The sequence below is a fragment of the Momordica charantia genome, assembly GCF_013281855.1.
Source record: "Momordica charantia cultivar OHB3-1 chromosome 11 unlocalized genomic scaffold, Mcharantia_2.0 BLBB01000011.1, whole genome shotgun sequence".
In the NCBI taxonomy this organism is placed as follows: Eukaryota; Viridiplantae; Streptophyta; class Magnoliopsida; order Cucurbitales; family Cucurbitaceae; genus Momordica; species Momordica charantia.
The window spans coordinates 20,519,400-20,542,146 of record NW_028275159.1 but is presented as its reverse complement, the minus strand read 5'-3'; the positions used below and the strand labels follow the sequence as shown (position 1 = coordinate 20,542,146).

The 22,747-nt window shown below is 43.8% G+C and overlaps 1 pseudogene; it reads right to left on the bottom strand.

Annotated features, from left to right (window-relative positions):
• The window catches only part of LOC148208285 (disease resistance protein RPV1-like), a 121,082-nt pseudogene that overhangs the window by 35,041 nt on the left and 63,294 nt on the right, over window positions 1-22,747 (bottom strand).

Here is a 22,747-nt window from a genome sequence, read left to right as displayed (position 1 = left end):
TTGTTTCCTTTTCTTTTATTTTGAAAAATCTTTTATTTCTATTTCATCCCAACTCCCAATATTCCAACTTCAAAAATTATGTCTTATCAATTTTTTCCAAAGAAAAATAAAATCTAGTATTATCATTATCTCCATCTTTTAACATCAACTTCTCCACCTTCATTTTCACCATTGTCTTTTTCATTTTCTCCCTTCAACCGTGGTGGAACTTCGATCCCTCCTCTTCTCTCCTCTGCCTTTTTCTCCCCCGACGAGCAGACTCCAAGTCACAACGACAGCATAACCATGTAGGGTTTAGGGTCGCCCCACTGCCCTTATCTTCGTCACCAACTCACCCCATCTCCCCGTTCTTTTCCACTTTCCTTTTGGGCTTCCTCTCACTTTCATCTTTTTTAGAACTAATCGCTGGCCGGCAACCACCTACACCATATCCAGTAGGCAAGACGGACTTCCGACGGCTTTGAAAGTTGAACCGTAAATATCCAACACATTAATAGGTTAACTCGCGTAACCGAATCGATAAACCGCAGTTTATCGGTTCGGTGTTGGCTTCTAATGTTTCGGTTTCGATTTTTTATTATTTTACAATTTTTTAATTAGTTCATATTCGATTTGGCTCTAAAATCGAGCCGAACTGACCCGATTATGCCACTGCGTAAAGGTATATCAACTAAACTTTTGTGTTTGTTTGGAGCTACTAATCTAGTAGGTAGCATATCAAATATTTGTCATGTGATATTGTCCACTTCAGAGCTGCGGATGTAAGAGTATAACAAATGTTGTTTTCCACTTTCAAAAGTGAGCTTCAAACTGGAAGTACCCCACAAATTTCTCATGATCCACTTGACTGCCTCCCACCTATGTTTTCCCAGATTTGACATAAAACGACTGACAACACCATCAACATGGGCAATATCCCAACTATTGAAGCATATAGAACTTTGCTCATCTCTTCCTTCTCTTTATCTATAGAAGGACTCTGCTTGTTACTCAATTTAAAGTGATTGGATAGAGGAGAAGTTACTAATTTAGCTTTGCTCGTATTGAATCTTTCAAGCAGCTTCTCTATGTAATGCTCCTGAGACATATATAGTTTATTGGATGCTCTATCTCATGCTATACGAATTCCAAGAATCTTCTTCGCAACCCCAAATCCTTCATGACAAAGGATTTGCTCAACTGTTTCTTCAACGTATAAATTTTTGAAATATTCCTGCCAACAATTAAGATGTCGTCAACATAAAGCAACAATATAATAAAGTCATTATCAAAAAACTTCTGCACAAATACGCAATGATCGGAAGTAGTCTTTTTGAAGCCTTCCTACCCATAATTGACTCAAACTTCTTGTAACACTGTTTCGGTGCCTGTTTCAACCCATTAAAACTTTTATTCAATATGCTCACAAGATTCTCCTTGCCTTTCTCCTTAAATCCCTCTGGCTGTTCTATATAAATTTCTTTATCTAAATCACCATCCAAAGATGCAATCTTGACATCGATCTGCTCAACCTCCAAGTCAAGGCTCGCTGCCAAACCCATAACTACACGTATAGAAGACACACAACAGGAGCAAAAATTTCATCAAAGTCAACACCTTTCTTCTAACTGAACCCTTTGACAACTAGTCTCGCTTTGTAATGCGGTCATGAGGTGTGTTCTTGTTTCACTCAATAAACACACTTATTTTTCAATGCAGTTTTCCCATTAGGCATCTTGACAAGGTAAACAAGTATGGTTTTCATTCAATGATTTCATTTCATCTTTCATTGCATCAATCCACTCTCTTTTGTGCTCATCTTCCATGGCCTCCTCATAACTCTCCAAGTCAAGGCTCGCTGCCAAATGTATAACTACACGTATAGAAGACATCTTCACAAAATGAGCAAAAAATTCATCAAAGTCAACACCTTTCTTCTAACTGAACCCTTTGACAACTAGTCTTGCTTTGTAATGCGGTCGTGAGGTGTGTTTTTGTTTCACTCAATAAACACACTTATTTTTCAGTGCGGTTTTCCCTTTAGGCAACTTGACAAGGTAAAAAGTACGAACTGATACAAAGATTGAAGAATTGCAGTTTTCATTCAATGATTTCATTTCATCTTTCATTGCATCAATCCACTCTTTTTTGTGATCATCTTCCATGGCCTCCTCATAACTCTCAGGCTCCCTCCTATCAGTCAGTAACATATACTCATCAATAGGATACCATGTGGAAGAACGTCGATGTTTGGTAGATCTCTTAAGTGAAACATCTGTAGGAACCTCTGTAGGAACTTTCATTTTCGACAACTGTTTATGAACATCATCTTCAACCTTAACCTGTTCTGGACCCTCTACCTCATCTGTACCATCAAACTGATCATCCTGAATCTCATTCTCAGTCTGTGTAGAAGCTTGTGTCAAAGGAACTGAATCCAAGTCAATCAAATCATCACTGTGCAGAAACTCTATTTTATCTGTCTTCTCAATATCTTGTATGGTCTGGTCTTCAACAAATACAAAATCCCGACTTCTTATGAGCTTCTTCTATACTGGATCATACAGTTTATAACCGAACTCATCTTGGCCATAGCCAAGGAACACACATGATCTTGTCTTTGCATCAAGCTTCGATCTCTCATCTTTTGGGACATGTACGAAAGCTTTACACTCAAAGACACACAGGTGATTATAGGATATCTCCTTATCTAACCAAATTTTGTCCGGAACTTCAAAATTCAAAAGAACACATGGTGTGAGATTCAAAACATGCACAACTGTGCTTATTGCTTCACCCCAAAACGTTGTCGACAAGTGTGATTGTGAAAACAAACATCTCATTGGCTCAACTAGTGTTCTATTCATTCTCTTAACTAGCCCATTCAACTGAGGAGTCTTCAGAGTTATCTTTTGATGTCGAATACCACGATTTCTCCAATAGTCATCAAAGATACACAATACTCACCTTCCATTGTCAGTCATGATGCATTTCAACTTCTTACCAATTTCTCTTTCAACAAGGGCATGAAACCGTTTAAACACTTGCAACACTTGATCCTTTGTCTTCAACATATAGACCCAAGTTTTCCTTGAATGATCGTTTATAAATGTCACAAAATATGAGGAACCTCCAAGTATTTTTGTTTCCTTCATTGGACGACATACATCAGAATATACCAAGTCAAGTATATTTGACTTCCTTGAGTATTGAGATGCCTTAAAGAAAACTCTAATTTGCTTCCCAGCTAAGCAATGAGCACATCTTTTCAAAGTGCATTCTTTATACCAAAAAGATGGTTCTTCTAGGCCAATCATCAATCCTTTCATACTAATATGACCTAGTCTCTTACGCCAAAGTTCAACACTTTTTTCATCATTCACTGTATTTATTGCAGAATCAATAACAATTGTTTGCATCAAATACAATAAGGAACACTTCTCTCCCTTAACTACAATCATTGAGTCCATAGTAAGCTTCCATTTGCCATTGTAGAAGGTATTGTAGATGTTGAATCGGTATGACAACCCTAAAGGGGGGTGAATAGAGTTTAATTAAACTTGTTAAAATTTTTAACACGGTGGGCTCAATTTAAACAAATAAGTAAACTTTTTATGAACAAATGATTTTAACACAAAATTAAACAAAAAATTAAAAATACAAGCACCCTAATTAATTTCACCACCCAAATAATTCAAATATAAATATTGACCATAAACATGAATAACAAATTCAAACAATTGATTTCATGCAATTGTAATAAAGAAAATTAATTGCAAAAATTAAATAGAACAAGGTTAGAGAAAATGACACCGAAAATTTTATAATGGTTCGGCAACACCGGCCTACTCCACTTACCAAGCTCCTCTTGGGTGTTCCACTAGGAAACTTGACTCTTTCCACGATAGGAGTCAAACCGGTACAAAGTCTTCTTTTTCTGGGAGTAAGAAGAAACTCGATCCTTTCTACGGTTTAGGATCAAACCGTTGCAACGCTCTTTTTCGGGCTAAAGAGCAACCCTTACAAAGGATATGGAAATTTAAGAACAAACTTACAAATTCTCTCAAAGAGTGGGTATACAAATCTTTTGCTCACAAATTTGTAAGCAAATTTCTTTCAAATAAGACCCTCAATTTGGCTAAGAGAAATAAAATTGGAAGCACAAATATCTCTCAAATAAAATCTCTCTCAAAAGAAATTATAAGAACATTGAAATTTTGGAGAGAAAAACATGAAGAGATTGAATAAAATAATAATAATAATAATAAAATTATACATATATACATATATATATCCAACGGCTCGGTGAAGTAATTTTATTTTATTTTTCAAACTCTCCACTGCCACTGCCACCTGACCCAAACTTTTTTTTTCTTTTTTTCTTCAAGTTACCATTGTAACTTATATACATATATAATATTTTTTTAATTTTCCTTTTTATTTTTCATCTCTTTTCTCTCTTTTTTTTCTCTTTTTTTTAATAATACTTTTTGACACATGTCAACTTTTCGATGGTATGCTCGTATGATTCAGCCGCCGCATCAACGTCAAGTGTATTTTTCCTTTCAACTTCTTTCGATCATAATTTTTTTATTGAGCTCCGATTTGGGTAATTCAAAATTCGTTGAAATCGTCATATCGAGCTCTACGCTGTGGACACTTTAAAACACTAAAATTATCACTAAAAAAATATAAATCATATAATATTATTGAAACTCATAATAAATTTATGTTTTATAACAATAATTCTTATACACCAAAAACAATTAATACTAAGTGTGTTTGTTATCATCAAAACATTAATTAATTAAATTAATTAACCGAGATTAAGAGCAAAAAAGCCAATAGTAGAAACCTTCATCATCAAGTTTACCTGTGGAGATTAAATTCATGCAAATATCAAGGATATGTTTCACATTCTTCAAAACCTACGTAGTATCCTTGGTCTCCAACTGCACATCACCAGTACCAACGAATTTTGCTGATCCATCATTACACATCCTACACTGTCGAAATCATCAGATGTGTAAGATGCAAAGAAATTCCTCCTAGATGTAGCATGAATTGCGCGCCATTAACAATAATCGAACTGCTCTGCAGTGTAGCTAGATTGATAACATCACCATCAAATAAGATAAGGAAATCCTCGATAGCTACAGTAACTCTATCTAAATTTGAAAGCATTGAAAACATAAAAAAATTGTTTTCAAAATTTATACTATTTGGATCATAGAATCTGAAAATAGTTTTAAAAAATGAATATCCTAAACCTTGCCAAACACGTATTCACTGAATCCACTGAAAGCAAAAATAGAACTCGAGTTTACAACCAGACCCTAAATTTTCCTATTTCTTTTTCCTTTTTAAGTTTTTTTTATTTTATTAATTTCAGTTTGAGGTAACAACCTGTCGAGGAACAACCTATTCCTCACTCATTCTTCTTTTACTATCTGTTCTATTTCTTCACATTCAACTTATTCTCTGGATACTAAAAAAAAACTTTTTCTCTATTTTTTTTTAGTTATTTATTTCTTTTATGAGTATATATTAATTAAAATTAGGTGATTTTCTAATTCTTTTTTGTTAAAAAACACTTCTAGTCCCTGTACTTTTGCTAAAGTAACAATTTAGTCCCTAAACTTTAGTTTGTAACGATTTAGTCCATGTACTTTCAAATTGGTAACAATTTAGTCTTTGAACTTTAATATGTAACAATTTAATCCTTGTAATTTAAAGTTGGTAACGATTTAGTCCTTATCGTGAAATTTTTTTTGTTAAGTTTCTCGCATGTATAGATTGATAAACTAAAGCGGGACCAAATATGTTTATGAATTAGAAAGATTAAATTGTTATATAATAAAATTTGACACTTAATTTTAATAAAAATTTTTACGATAAGGACTAAATTGTTACAAATTTTAAACTACAGGGATTAAATCGTTACAAGTTAAGGTTTAGGGACTAAATTGTTACTTTAGGGAAGGTACAGGGACTAAATCGTTACAAGTTAAAGTTCAGAGACTAAATTGTTACTTTGTACGGGGACCAAATGTGTTTTTTAACTTTCTTTTTTTCTACGTCTATATTTGGTATATATATATGTTTAAAATTATAAAATTAATATAATATTTGGGTCTTAATTATAAGTATTAAGTTATAATCAAATCACAATAATATTTTATGTCTCTTTCCTATATCTATATTTCACAATCAAGTTACAATAGAACTTTTATGGACTAATTTAAATAATATTTTGATGTTTTGATTCATCTACTTTTTTTTTCTATTTTCTCGAATGGAAATATTAATTATCTAATCAATGATACTTAAAAATGAACATGATGATACACGTTTTAGTCTAATTCATTTGGTGACATCTAATATTTTTTTTCCTGAGTAGATTTGCATAATCATTATGATTTCATGTCTTGATTTTGATCTTTTTTTCATGGATTCCTTTACTTTTTAATTTTGTTCTTCAACTTTTTCAATCAAATATACACACTTTCCAGACTATTTCTAACTCACTCAAACTACTTTTCAATTTTTATCTAATTTTACCTATTTTCTTTTTAAATTGAAATCTACATAATTTCCAAACATATTTCTAAATCAACGGTGAATTCAACTTTTCCAATCAAATTTACACCTTTTCAAACATCTTTCTAATTCACATAAATAATTAACCAACTAAAAACTATATTTGTTATAGGCAGAAAGAGAAGATCCAACAAAGTGAGAGAAGACTGGGAAAGAGCCAAAAAAAGGCACAAACCAGAAAGGGGGCCGGTGGTCGGCAACCCAAGTCGGCCACCCGGTCGACTAGGGCTCGACGCCGAGCAGTTCTCGGCCCCCCGATCGAGAACTCCAAAAGACCCGACTCGATTGCGATGCATGTTAGCCCGAGCCCATCGCATCCCAGCTCTTGAACTGATGACAGGCCATAACAAGATACGTTGGCCTAGATTTCCTAGATGTATCAAGATTCGAATTCCACAATCCCTGGAGAGATCAGGATTCAACTTCTATAAATAGGGAAGTCAGTCAAACCCTAAAGGTACGCCTAAATACCCTCCTCTCTACTCTCGACTACTTTGATACTAACTTAAGCGTCGGAGCCCGTGTGGCAGGAGCCACACCGATCTTAATGTTATTTTAGTTTTGTAGGTCATGTCGATCCTTAGTATTCTAGAAGATTGGTGCAAATTTGAAGGAATCCCAAGGAGCCAAATATCTGCATCAATAATTGGCGTCGTCTGTGGGAACGACTAAGATCTAAAAGCCAACAATATGAACTCTGGAGAGATCAACGTCGTTCCGACTATAATTGTCATCCAATAAGAGGGACGAACCGAGGACGGGTCTTACGCGATGAAATTTTGAAGGAGAATAAGCCCACAAGTTTCAAGATAGGGAGAGCAACATGCCCAGAACCCTAATCAGATCAACTAGGATGGACAACAAGGTCTTCATGGTGAAGTGAGAACATGTCATGCCAGTAGTTCATCTTCAGTAGGTGACCACTTAACCACCAGAAGGATGGGAATAGATCATGCCATGAGATTAGATCACACAACCAGTTTGATACCCTCGCTAAATAACGACACAATCAAAAGGCTGACCTGAGTCCTGGTCATCACATGGAATCACCTACCCCAGATAGAGGAACACCTGCTGAAGATTTAGAATCGATCCCTCTAACATCCAAAGACCAACGAATTAATCGAGAACTGCTCGGATCTAAGGAGATCTTGGGATAAGCAAATCGACATGGATTCCGAGGGCTGCCCTTTCCTGAGATAGCCGAGGGAAAAGCAAATCAACAAGTTTTGGGGCAGGATCCAGAATGAACGAATCAACAAATTCCAGGACAAATCCTGGGTAAGATAAGTCAACCCATAAGAAGAAGAAGAACTACTAGACTCGATGAGTTCTAAAGCAAACAAATTGACAAGTTCCAGGAGAGATCCTGGATGAGGTAAATCGATGGATTCCAAAATAGGTTTCGAGAGAAACGATCAACAAATCCTATAATTGATAGATCCCCATTTTTTTGGAAAACTTGAACAACAAAAAGAAAGGGCAACCTACGCCCGTCCGAGGTCCACAGAAGGACAAAGATACTGCAAAGACCTGACAAGTGAACTACATAACCGGTTATGACCCGATCAAGGGCATGACCAGACTCTAGGGCATGAATAGATCCAACGCATAAGCAGGTCTCAGCCGAGCAAGTCTCTGCCGACCAGGTCTCTACTGTCGACCAAGTGTCTTCCGCCAACCAAGCTTATTATGCCGACGAGGGCTATTCCGCGGACCAAACCCATTCTGCCGACCAAGGCTATTTTGCCAACCAGGCCAATTCTGCCGACTTGGCATATTTTGTCGACCGGGTTTCTTCTGCCGACCAGATAAGATAACTGTACGATAGCAAAAGTCAGAACACATAGTAGTAGGAGCTACCTGGAAAAGCCGACTCGGGCTCCAGAAATTGTGCTCGGCAAAGAGAAGTCACTTAGTCGACACGAGTAGATAGAAGAAAGCGACATAAAAGAAAATGACAAGGCTTGATGTAGTTGAGAAAATTTTCATTTGATACCTTAAACAAAACCTCCTCAAGTGGGGGCCAGGTGAGTAACAATGATCAAGGAACTCGAATTGTGGCAAATCTAGAAGCAGACAGATAAACTAGAAGCCAGTTAGTGAAACTGGGGAAAAGAATCCCAAAGGTGCTGAAAAAGGCATGCGTTTAAGCCCGCAAGGTTGAAACAGAAAGCAGGCAAGCCAAACCAATCAAGGAAACCCAAGGTATAAAATCATTTGGCAAAAGCCAAAATAGGTCAGAAACTCAAGGGTGTTGATTAAACTCAGGGTAAAAAACTGGCAGAAGCCAAATAAGTTAGAAACCTAAGGGTTCCGACTAAACTCAAGGTATAAAACCATTGACGAAAGCCAAATAGGTTAGAAACCTAAGAGTAAACCCTGGGGTACAAAACCATAGGTAAAAGCCAAGAAAGTTAGAAGCTCAAGGGTGGAATCGCTGGCCCAGCTAAAAGTTAGATCCCAAGGCTAAAATCTAACGTTAAAACTAACCATATAATAGAGCCTAAGAGACTTGATTGCAGCCAACTATCTCAAAATAGTATAGAGCTAGGAAGACCAGTCCATGAAACGACAACCGACAACGACAAAAGGGTATCAACTTGACTCAGGGTACAAACCCATTGGCAAAAGCCAATAGGTTGGAAAGCCAAGAATAAACCCTAGAGTATAAAACCATGGGTAAAATCCAAACAGGTTAGAAACCTAAGGGTAGTACAGCTAGACCAACTAAAAGTTAGATCCCAAGGCAAAAACCTAAACAGTTAAAACTAACTGTACGGTAGAGCCGAAGAGACTTGACTACAGTCAACTACGACAAGGATATGGGGTTAAGAAGGCCAGCCCGAGAAATGACAAAAGGGTATGGGGGCTATTCCACCAAAGTGACTATCCATGAAACGACCAAGTGTCAAATACTCTCAATATATAAGTCTTAGCATTTTACTTATACTTATTGTCTTCTACATTGAGAGTGGGGTCTATTGTTATAGGCAGAAAGAAAAGATCCAACAAAGCGAGAGAAGATTAGGGAAGAGCCAAGAGAAGACACGAACCAGAAAGGGGGTCGGTGCTCGGCAACACAAGCCGGCCCCCACGGACCAGGGTTCGACGTCGAGCAGTTCTCGGCCCCCCAATCGAGAACTCTAGAAGACCCGACTCGATCGTGATGTATGCCGGCCCAAGCTCATCGCATCTCGGCTCTTAATCCGACGACAGACCCATAACAAGATACGCTAGCCCAAATTTCCTAGATGTATGAGGATTCGAATTCCACAATCCCTGGAGGGATCAGGATTTAACTTCTATAAATAGGGAAGGAAGCCAAACCCTAAAGTACGATCCATTTTCTAGAATAGTTCAACATTTGTTTTTTAAAATTTAACAAAAATTGGGACTTGGGAGTGCATTCACATGATCATTATTCATTAATAAACCTTCTATTATTGAAATAATAAGATATTAACTTGAGCTCAATATTTTCAGTTACACATTTTAATTTTGTTAGATTTGTCTTTATACACAATAAAATTTTATAATTCTTTTCTAAATAATTGACAAAAAATAAAAATAAGCATAAAATTAAAAAGAATATATATATACATTCACATGCCGCCTACCTGTGAAGAAGAGAGAGAAATTCAATTTCTCTTCTTCCACCTTCATCTTTAATGGAGAACCTCAAACCAGACCACATTAACAACAATTCCCTTCTCTTTGATGGCATATCAAAGGTGACGTACACTCCATGATTGAAACTTTTGCAAATCAGACCTGTCGGCGAACTGTCTCCAACGACGCGACTACAGAAATCCACACCAGCAGATTAGACCCATGTTATCTCTTTCTTGAGCAATATTGCAAAACGGTGGAAATCACACCGACGAACCAGGCGGCGATCCTACAACCACGAATGCCCACACCATATACTTTCACCACGATGCCCCACTTGTTCCCAGTCTTCCAATTATATATAATTTGGAGAATATAATTCTTGGATCTCATTGATTTCAAATCAATTATTTTTTGGGAATATGAGATTCTTTCTTTTTTTTCCCTCCAATTCGAATCGGGAAGGATTTGCTTGTGTTATAGGGACAAAAATGATCCAAAACAGGACGAGAGGTCGAACTGAGGGAACCTGGGATCACCAACGAGTGAGGGGCGACCCATAACGAAAGGGCCGACCACTCTAAAAGCCAACCCAAAACCGAAGTCATCACAGCGCCCCAGCGCCGTCCCCGTCTCGGCTCCTCGGCGCCTGGCGCCAACTCCTTATCTTGGCCTTCGGGCTAAGGCACAGCCTGATCTCCTCCGCCCGGGTCCAATTCCAACTGATCGAATATTCCCGCTCGGGCCAAGCCTAAGCACTCTTGCTTTTCTGTTGCCTTCAAACCATTGGGCCTTCACAACATAGGTCTATGGCACCAGTCAGAAGATTCTGGAACCTCCCAGGCGGCTACAAATAGATCCTGTGCTTAACCCTAAGGTAAGCAAGTTCCATACTAGAAACTGATTTTGCTGACTTAGACATCGGAGCACATGTGACAGAGGTCGCACCGGTTTAGATCGGGTTTGTTTTGCATATATTCGCTCCCTTAATCATCGAGTTTAGTGGGTGAGAGAAGTAAAACCGGAAGGTCAGAATCCACACATCAACGGCTTGATTGCAAATCAAAATTTTTGGTACTGCCTTATTTGACAGCAACCATATTCAATCTCTTCAAGACAAAGCTCCAATTGTTGTTTCATTCTAAACTCGGATGAATCAGAGGACCATTTACGTAAATAAGCTTGGAATCAAATCTCTCTTGCGGTCCAAATCCAAATTGTTTATGCAAGGATATATGCACAACAGTGTATTTCAGATTGCAACTCGAACTCGGCCTCCGGACCGATCTGAATACTTGGGCGGACCTGCACAAAAAAGGTGAGCACTCCGACGATCAAGTCAGTATAGGTCGGATTCCCAGTTTAGTTCGAGGTCAGAAATCACCGTACCTGATCGTGGAGTGAAGTCCTCTACTTATGGGTGGTAGTCCCGCTAATCTCGCGACGGTTACACCCGGTAATCTCGCGACGGTTACACCCGGTAATCTCGGGACCGTCGGTTACACCGGTAATCTCGGGACCGACGGTTATACCCGATAATCACGCCGCTGACAGTAGCTCACATCGGCCCCCACCGAGCTTCCCGGTAGGTCGGACCTCGGCCAGGTTCACCTCGGCCCTCGTACTTAGCATCTGTCAACGCTAGTGGTGGTGATCTCGGTCGTCCGAGCTGGGCATGACTCATGAGTCATCTTGGAGCACCAATAGGGGTCCTCCACGTGTCCAGGGTATTCTCTTCCCCAAACATTGGCCCCCTCTCTGTCTGGTCCGATCTCGACCTGGCAGAGAAGTTCATTCGATTCGCTTTGGACGCGTGGCGACTTCCTATTCGTGGGAAAATATAACCGTTGTGGTAGATCTATCGTCGGAATATTCAAATATTCCGACGCTTCGGATCTTAGGAGGATCCTAGCCGCTCGTTGATTACACGTGTACGGTGGGGAAATTTTTCCGACGGGCTATAAATGCCCCCAATCCTTCAGGTCATACCTTACGTTCCCTGAATTCTTGGAGTTCGATCTGAAGGCAGCTCGAACCCTTGGTAGGTCGGTCTCTTCCCTCTCTCTTTCGAACGTAGTTGCCATGTCGTCCTCTTTTAGCAGCAACTTAGGATCCGATTTAGCTCGTAGGTTAGAGTCCGAGCTCGAGGAGATAGAAAACTTTAGATTCTCCGACGACGGGGAGGATAGTGACGCCTCCACTTCAGGTCAGGGTTTGGAATACCCTTCTAGGATACCTGAGCACTATCTCGGATCCCTTCGTAGGGGGTTCGCTATCCCTGAGAACATCCTCCTCAGGCTTCCGGAGGAGGGGGAGAGAGCTGACAATCCTCCAGAGGGATGGGTCACTCTCTACTTCAAAATGTTTGAGTACGGCCTCAGACTTCCCCTTCACCCTTTTGTCCAAGAATTTCTCTTCCGGACTGGGTTGGCTCCGGTTCAAGTGGCCCCCAATGGGTGGGGTGTCATTTTCGCTTTGGCCATCCTCTTTTGGCTACGAGCTCGGGATAGTGAGGAGGCCGAGCTGTTGGACGTAGACCAGCTCCTCGCGTGCTTCGAAGCGAAAAGGATAGCTATGAAGCCTGGTCGGTTCTATATGTGCGCAAGGAAAGGCGCATGCGGTATAGTTAAAGGGCCGACCTCCATCAAGGGATGGGTGAGGAAGTGGTTCTACGCTTCTGGGGAATGGCTTGCAAAGGACGAGTCAGGTCGTTCCTTCTTTGACGTCCCCACTAGGTTTGGGAACCTAGGTACGGAGTAGTTCTTGCTTTTTGTGATTTTTCTTTTGTCATTCAGGTCTAACTTGGATTTTGTCTTCGTGCAGTTTCAATCCGACCAGTCCCTGAGCTTACGCAAGCCTCCTTCGACACGTTGAAATATTACAAGGAGCGTTTTCCGAGGGGTAGGAAGGTCGGAACCCTGGTGACTGACGAGCTGCTGCTTGAGTCCGGGCTGCTAGATTATAACCCCGCAGTTCATCCCATTGAATCCTTAAGGCCGAACTCCGAACTTGGTATGCCGAGCTTGCTTCCCCCCCTTTTTCCTCTAACCTTGTGTTGACCCCTGTTTTTATTTTGCAGCCATGGTTTGCGGATTTGCAAGCAACGTGAAGCGCAAGTCCAAGGGCCGAGCCCATGCTCTTGAGGCCGCCCAAAGTTCGAAACCTGCCACCCCTGCCGTGGCAGGGCCTGCCTCGGAAGATCCAACCCCAGTGATCGAGCTGGAGTCTTTTGGGGGTCCTTCGAGGGAGAAGCGCCCCAGGGATCAGACCGAGGCGGTGGACGCCTTGCCCTTGGGTGAGGAGGTGAGGGAGGAAGTCCCTCTGAAGCGAAGGAAGAAGAAAAAGAAGACGACCTCCCCCTTGGAGGTTGGAGCTTGTGGGGTCTTGCCTGCGAGCTTCGCAGATCGGGTGGACGATCTTGACGCCAGGATGGGCGGGACGTCCGATGTGACAGCACGGTTCAGAGTTGAGCCGTCAAGTTCCGGGGTGAGGGACCAGGTGTCCCGCATCTCGGCTGCAAGTTTGGACCACTGCCTAAGGAGGGCGTCCAAATTTGTGAGCGACCCAGGGTCCGTTCTGCAGAGGACCATCGACTACGCCACTGAGGTAAGACTTGTGTCTCCATTTTTGCTTAATTTACCTAACAGGTAGCTCGGTCTAACTTTCTTCTTTGTACCTTTTCTCAGGCGTTTGTTGCTTCCATTCAATCGGCTCTGGCTGTAAAGGCCGAGCTGGATGGGAGAGAAGTTCTGGCAGCGAGGGAGAAAGAGGAGTTCTCTACTGCCTTGGAGGCTGCTTCCTCCACCATGAAGGATGAGCTGCTGAAGGCTCACTCTGAGGTGGAGATTTTGAAGGCCGAGGTGGAGACCAAGGCCGAGCTGCTGAAGAAGGAAGAGGACAGACACAAGGTCCAGCTCCGAGCTGCCCATGCTATCACCAGGGGCTTGGAGAAGGAGAAGTTCCAACTCCTGAAGGAGAAGGAGGACATGTTCCAGGCACTTGAAGCGAAGGATAAGGAGCTGGAGCATGCGACTGCCGAGCTGGAGACGGTGAAGGAGCGTCTCAGCAATGGAGTCCTACTGGAGGAATCGTTTAGGCAGCATCCTGACTTCGATGGATTTGCCAAAGACTTCTCTGACGCGGGCTTCAAGTTCCTCATGAAGGGCATTGCTTCCGACATGCCTGACCTTCAGATCGATCTCAGTTGTCTGAAAAAGAGGTATGCCGAGCAGTGGGCGTCTGGGCCTGGCGGCACCCCTGGCCCCCAAGCGTTGGTGGATAAGTATGTCAGAGATCTGGACTCTGACGACTCCGACCTCGAAGCTGACCAGGTCGGCACCACACAGGAGGGCGCTCCTCAGGCGGACTCTTAAGCGATCATCCTTCATGAAGCCTTTCTCTGTCTTTCTTCTCTTCTCTTTTGTTTGTAAGTGTCAGGGCAGAGCTGCAAGGTCTATAAGCCTTGGCTCTGCTCTCCATTCAATAAAGAGGATCCCATTTGTTTTTACTTTGTTGTCGGCAACATCTTTCCCTTGCTTTTTCTTTGAACTGCAGCCAATGTCACCTCGCACCTTTAATTAAAATAATTTGAGAGTTCGAATTTGAATCTTTGTTTAGCATTCAATGCATTGCACCAACTCTGGATTATTTAACATCGCACCCTTAACTTAAAAACGTTAAAAGGCTAAAATCCTAAGTCCGTAGCTATTCTTCTCATCGCTCCTCGTGCCCTCAAGTTCGGAGGCTTGACCATTTTGAACTTTTCACATCGTCCCTTTTACCTTGAAGGTTTGAATTTTAAGTTCATCAGTGGTTTTGGCATCGCGCCTCGTACCCTTAGGTTTTGGAGGATTGAATTTTAACCGACTGCTGGAATGTGATCGCGTGGGAGTCCGTGGCCCCCATTTAATTTCTGGTCGAACTCGGAATCATGAAATTAAATCATCACATTTATTCCGATCATAATTCTTTTGAAACAGTGTTTACAGACCCATTGAAAACCCTTCTGGCGTTTCAAGGATAATAACGCTTCAGGTGCTCCGCGTTCCACGGGTGCGCAAGGACGTCTCCTTTCAGATCGGCCAATACGTACGTCCCAGGTCGGACTATGCCCTTGACCTCAAACGGGCCCTCCCAGGCCGGATCAAGGGCACCCACATGGGTTTGGACCCTCCTTAAGACCAGATGTCCGACCTGAAAGGTCCGAGGCCGAACGCGGGCGTTGTAATGTCTGGCCATTCGGCCCTGATATTCCGCCAGGCGTAGCTGGGCCATTGCTCTTCTTTCTTCCAACAAGTCGAGGTTGAGGAGCAGCTCTTCCTCATTTGCCGTAGGCTCGTAATGCTCTACTCTGTCAGATGGCATGCCGATCTCAACCGGGACTACAGCTTCGGAGCCGAAGGCCAGGGAGAACGGGGTTTCACCCGTCGATTCTCTTTGGGTGGTCCGGTACGACCATAGAACCTCTGGTAGCTCCTCAGCCCACCTGCCTTTCTTGGAGTCCAGTCTAAGCTTGATGCCTCGCTTGATGATCTTGTTGACTGCCTCCACCTGCCCATTCGCTTGCGGATGGGCGGGGGACGAGCTAAGGTGACTTATGCCAAGCTTGCTGCAAAAGTCTTTGAACTTTGCGTTGTCAAACTGCTTCCCATTGTCTGTCACAATGGCCTGCGGTATACCAAAGCGACATATGACATTTGTCCATACGAAGGACGTGACTCTGGATTCCGTTATGTAGGAGAGCGCCTCGGCCTCGGCCCACTTTGTGAAGTAATCCACAGCAACCACAGCGAACTTGGTCTGGCCCTTGCCCAAAGGGAAAGGACCAATGATATCTACCCCCCACTGCGCGAATGGCCACGGGGCCGAGATGAGGGTGAGCAGCTCGGGAGGTTGGTGGATTATGGTTCCGTAGCGTTGGCAATTGTCGCAAGTTCTAACGAACTTCTTGGCGTCCTGGCTGAGGGTCGGCCAATAGTATCCTTGTCGGATCACTTTGGCTGACAGCGACCGGGCGCCTGAGTGATTGCCGCACACTCCTTCGTGGATTTCTCTGAGGACGTACAGGCCATCTCCAGGGGTTAGGCATCTCAATAGAGGCAGGGAAAAGCCGCGTCGGTACAATGCTCCACCTCAGACCACGAACCGAGCTGCTCGCCTTGCCAACTTTCTGCGCTCCTTGGGGTCTTGTGGTGAGTTGCCCCTAATGAAGTCCGCAATCGGGTCCATCCATGAGGATTCCGGAGCGCCGATCTCCATCAGATCTGGCTCTGAGATCGAGGGCTTATCTAAGATCTCGACGGGGACCGACCTGGCCAGGTCGGTCTCGTACGCCGATGCTAACTTGGCCAAGGCGTCAGCATTAGAATTTTCTGCTCGGGGAACCCGGCTTACTTCATAAGTTCGAAACTAGGCGAGGTACGATCTGACCTTGCCCAAATACTTCTCCATTCGGGAGTCTTTGGCTTGGTATTCTTCCTTGATCTGGCTCACAACCAGCTGGGAGTCGCTGAAGACCTTAACAGAAGAGGCCCCCAATACTCTAGCAATTCGCAGGCCGGCAATAAATGCTTTATACTCAGCCTCGTTGTTAGAAGTCCGGAAGCCGAACCGCAAGGCATACTCAAATCGCTCGCCTCCTGGTCCGAGCAAGAGGACTCCAGCCCCGCACCCCTTCTCATTGGAGGATCCGTCGACGTAGATTGTCCACGGTAGGTCGGACTCGCTCAGCTCGGAAGGTGGTGTGAGCTCGGCTATGAAATCCGCCGCCGCTTGTCCTTTCAACGCAGTTCTGGGTTCGAACTGGATGTCGTACTCACTTAGCTCCATTGCCCACTTCATCAGGCGTCCAGAAGTTTCTGGCTTATGGAAGATGCTTTTTAGGGGCAAGTTAGTGAGCACCACCACCGTATGGGCTTGGAAGTATGGTCTAAGCCGTCGGGCCGAGGTGGCTAAAGCGAGAGCCAACTTCTCCATCTGAGGGTATCTAGCCTCGGCTTCGGTCATAGACTTGCTTGTGTAGTAGACCGGGTTTTACCGCGCTTCCTCTTGCCTGATTAGGGCCGAGCTGACGGCACTGTCAGACACTGCTAAGTACAATTGGAGCTTGTCCCCCGGCATGGGCTTGGCGAGCAAAGGTGCCGAACAGAGGTAGCTCTTCAATTGCTGAAATGCTTGTTCGCACTCCGCTGTCCATTCAAATGGCCCTTTCTTTCGTAGGACTTTGAAGAAAGGAAGGCACTTATCTGTCGATCTTGAAACAAACCGGTTCAGGGCCGCAATCCTGCCATTGAGGCACTGAAGCTGCTTCAGCGTCTTAGGTGCCTCCATCTCGATCACGGCTTTAATCTTTTCGGGGTTGGCCTCGATTCCCCGGTTGTTCACCATGAAGCCAAGGAATTTTCCCGAAGAGACTCCAAAGGCACATTTAGCTGGGTTGAGCTTCATTTGATATGCCCTCAGAACCTCGAAGGCTTCGGTCAGATCGGAGAGATGCGACTTAGACTGCTTGCTCTTGACAAGCATGTCGTCCACATACATTTCCATATTCCGGCCGATCTGCTTGGCGAACATTTTGTTCACCATCCTCTGGTAGGTCGCTCCTGCGTTCTTTAACCCGAAGGGCATGACCTTGTAACAGTACAGACCTTGGTCTGTTATGAAAGCAGTATGACCTTGATTTGGGACATGCATCTTGATTTGGTTATACCAAGAGTAGGCGTCCATGAAGGTGAGCAGTTCGTGCCCGGCTGTGGCGTCCACGAGCTGATCAATCCTCGGTAGTGGGAAGCAATCTTTCGGGCATGCCTTATTTAAGTTCGTAAAATCTACGAACATTCTCCACTTTCCGTTAGATTTTTTAACTAATACAACATTGGAGAGCCACTCGGGATACGAAATTTCTCTTATGTATTCAGCTTTCAAAAGTTTGCTAACTTCCTCAACAATTACATCACTCCTCTTCTTGTTTATAGGTCTTCGTTTTTGTTTCACAGGTCGGAATGATGGATCTATGCTGAGGCGATGCGTCATAATTCGCGGGTCAATGCCAGACATGTCCTCATGGGACCAAGCAAAGACGTTCGAGTTGGATCTGAGGAAGTGGATTAGCTCCTCTCTGTCGGTGGCCCCCAGCTTGGTTCCTATGCTTACCTGTTTCTCGGGACTAAGCAAAGGAACAAGCTCGAGCTCCTCAGTGGGTGCGGCAAACTCCCTCCTCGGCAGGTCGGCCTTGAACTCGAGCGTCCCATCCCTACCGGCGAGAGTTTCGAGGGCGCAGACCGATGAGCCTTTGAGGGCGGAGGCATAACACTCCCTCGAAGCGGTCTGTTCTCCTCGGATCGCGCCCACGCCATTGGGGGTGGGGTACTTCAAAACTTGATGAAGTGTCGAGGGAATGGCCCGAAACGAGTGGATGATGGGTCTCCCTAAGATGGCGTTATAGGCCGATCTACCGTCAATTACCACGAACTCGGTCATTTGAGTGACCCGAGTTTGGTCCTGCCCCAGCGTGACCGGCAAGTCGATGCAACCCTCTGGGATGACTGATTCTCCAGAGAACCCAACCAGCGGTGTCGGGCTTTTCTTCAATTGTGACCTCGTCCATCCCAGGGCGAGGTAGGTCGGTAAGGACAGGATGTTAGCAGATGCGCCTCCGTCTACGAGCACCCTCCTGACCACCACATGATCAATCAAGGGAGCGATCACAAGTGCATCATTGTGGGGCAGGTGGACCTCCTCCAAGTCTGCACCATCGAAGGTGATTGGGCAGGTCGGCCCCTGCTCCCTGATGATGCACACCTCGCGCCTGGCTGCACGAGCTAACTCCTTTCTTTTATGTCCGGACTGACCCCCGCTTGGCCCTCCGAAAATGGTATTGATGACCGCAGGTCGGTCAGTGCGCCGGAGCGGCGTCCTTGAACGCTTTCGCTCCTTTTTTTCTGCCGAGCTGGCCCTGGGCTTTCCCACAAATTTCTTGAAGTAGCCATCTTGAATTAGATCCTCAATTTGGCGCTTCAACTCCCAGCAGTCCGACGTGTTGTGGTCGTGCTCCCGATGGAAGCGGCAATACTTGTCCTTGCTGCGCCTCTCCGGGGCTCCCCGAAGCTTCTCTGGACGCTTGAGTAGCTTTTCCATTCCAGACTCCTCGATGTTCGTCAGGATCTCGAAAATTGGAATCGTGGTCGGGGTGAAGCGTTCGTAAGGTCGGCTCCTGGTAGGTCCGTTTTCCGCCCTTCGATACTCAGCTCGGCCGCTGGAAAAGGATCCCTTGTCCTTGGACTTGGGATCTGCCCTTTCTATATCTTTTCCACTTCTGCCCCGGCCGATCTTTCGTTCCGGTCGGCCGGTTTTGGTTCGGAGGAGCTCCTGTCCATCGATGACTTTCTTCGCCTTCTGAAGCACCTCGGCGAAGGTGGCCGGGGCCTCCTCTCCAAGTTTCACCGTAAGGGCTTCGTCGGCTAGACCGGTAAAGAAATAGCACATGGCCGAGTCATCGGAGCAGTGTGCGACCTTCAACTGCTCCTCCTGGAATCTGGTGACATATTCCCGCAGCGTCTCACCCTCCTTTTGTCTGATGGTGGCGAGGTGGGTCGCTGTCTTTTTGTTATAATGCCGAGAAGAGAACTGGGCGAGGAACTCCCTTCTCAACTGAGAATATGTCGAGATCGACCTGGCTGGCAGTCTCCGATACCACAATCGCGCGCTGCCAGTAAGCGCGATCTGAAAGGCACGGCATTTGATTGCGTCTGATGCCGCTTGGAAGTCCATGAGGCCTTCAAAGACCTCGACATAATCCTTGGGGTCCTTCGTCCCATCATAAGGCTTCACGGTAGGAGCTTTGAACTTCGGAGGGATCGGTGCTTCCAAAACGTCCGAGGTGAAGGGCGATTCTCCCAAGTCGTCATCGTTCAGTGAACCTTCTTTCTGCTCACATTTGGCCTTTAAGGCCTCCACCTGAGCATCGAGCTTGCCCCTCAGCTGGTCGAACTCCTCCCTTGTGATCACCCCTGCGGGATTGTGAGAGGATTCAGCTTGCCGGTTGGAGCTCCTGTGTGAGCGGGATGGTGACTGTCCTTTTCGGAGAGATGAGCCTCTCTTTCTGTTGAGATGCTCACGGAGGTCTCCCCTCTGGCGAGTGTGCCCCTCGCTCTCGTTGTCTTCGGGACGTTCCTCCTCGGCTGGGCCGAGCTGGGAACCCCTTTGCTCGCGTACGTCCACGCGCGTCACTCGATTTTCAGATCGGGACCCTATGCCTGCAGCTAATATCATTTCGTTATACATTTCCTCCATGGTCCGCATTTGTGTGCGCATTGCCTCCATTTCTCTCTGGAGTGCATCAAAGTTCTCACTTGTTGGAGCCGGGGCTGGACCCCGGGCGCCCTTCTTAGAGGTCCCACTTCGGCCACGGGTGGCCTTGGATGTCCTCGGGTGCGCGGGCGGTAGAACGGGCGCGGTGATTCGTGCCGACCTGCGGAGGGGTTCTGTTGCTAGGCCGTCGCGACCTTGCCCCTCTACCACTACTGCTCCGACCTCCCTCTGGTGGGCATCGTTGGCAGCTAGGGTCCTTCGATCTGCCGTATTGGTCGAGCTTGCGGGTTGAACCATTTTCGCTTCGCGTATTAGTTTAAAAGGATTGGGATGACTTAGATTGTCGTTCCCCACAGACGCCGCCAAATGTTTATGCAAGGATATGCACAACAGTGTATTTCAGATTGCAACTCGAACTCGGCCTCCGGACCGATCTGAATACTTGGGCGGACCTGCACAAAAAAGGTGAGCACTCCGACGATCAAGTCAGTATAGGTCGGATTCCCAGTTTAGTTCGAGGTTAGAAATCACCGTACCTGATCGTGGAGTGAAGTCCTCTACTTATGGGTGGTAGTCCCGCTAATCTCGCGACGGTTACACCCGGTAATCTCGGGACCGTCGGTTACACCCGGTAATCTCGGGACCAACGGTTATACCCGATAATCACGCCGCTGACAATAGCTCACATCGGCCCCCACCGAGCTTCCCTGTAGGTCGGACCTCGACCAGGTTTACCTCGGCCCTCGTACTTAGCATCTGTCAACGCTAGTGGTGGTGATCTCGGCCGTCCAAGCTGGGCATGACTCATGAGTCATCCTGGAGCACCAATAGGGGTCCTCCACGTGTCCAGGGTATTCTCTTCCCCAAACACAAATAAAATCAATTGGGAATCAAATGTCACCAAATTCCTATTGCTTTTCAAGCTTTAGAAGTTAAAATTGTGGTAGAATCGGAATTCTACTGAAAGTTAAAATTTAGTTATGACTTTGAATCCTATTCAAATGTTTTTGGTAGAGTTTAAATCTTACCCCAAATCAAAATTAGGGTAAATTTTAAGCTTTATTCTGAAGCAAAATTTGAATATATTATTTGTCAAATTCAAATCAAAGTCTTGGCCACATTATGCAAATCAAGTCCGTAAATCAAGTTTAAATATCTCCAAAATCAAAGTGAGTCAAATAAAGAAGACAGTTTCAAATTTTAAATGTCATACTTTAACAAATTCTACCCAAAATTCAAATTATGAGTAGAAATTTGGTCTAGAATAAAAAATTGTGAAAAAAAAAATCAAAACATGGTGCTAAATGTTTTTTTTTAATTTTAAGACTTAAATTTGATAGTGATTTTTATGTTTTGTTTTTTGAATTTTTAGCCAAATTTGGAAAACAAAAACGCAGGTTTCTAAATATGTTTTTTTTATTTATTTTGAAATTGCATTAAGAATATAAGATTTTATTTTATTTTTGTGAATATAAGAACTTTTTTAATTTAACAGATTCATTTTAGTTCTAAGATATAAAAATATTATATTACCGTTACAAAAAAAAAGATATAAATATTATATTAATTTTAATAAAAATAATAGAATAAATCAAGTATAAGTTATCATTATTAACAATAGGCTTGAAATTTTAAAATTATATAAAGAATAAATAGGTAAAAAAAGTAATTATTAGTTGTTTTACATTTTAATAGGATTTTTATAAATATTTATTATTTTTTAAACATATTGTTGAACCAGAAATTTGAACAAATTACTAAATGCCACATCACAATTTAAAATTATATTTTGGACCAATCATAAAATTCCACGTGTCCTAAATTAATTTTAAATTGACAAATCAAATTGTCCCACATGTCTCTTTTATGGCCGTCCGATGAGATCAACTAATTGGATCAAAACTCATAAAGAGACTAGGCCCAAGTCCAAGCCCATTAAACCCATGATCCAATAAGACCCACCAGGACTCTATAAATAGAGGAGGCCACCTCTCATTTGAGAAAGGAGAAGAAGAAGTCATAAAGAGGAAAAGAGGAAGAAGTCAAAACGAGATAGAAGAATTGGAGATTCAGAGCACTCAGAATTGTCTTCGAGACTTGAAGAGTACGAGACTTCAAGAACATTGGATCTTCTCTTCCCACGCAACAATACTTGAAGACTCCATCAAACTGCAAAGTCTTCATCAAATTAACCAAAGAACTTCAACAAGCTGTAAAGCCGAAGCAGCTGCAAAGTTGAAGCACTTCA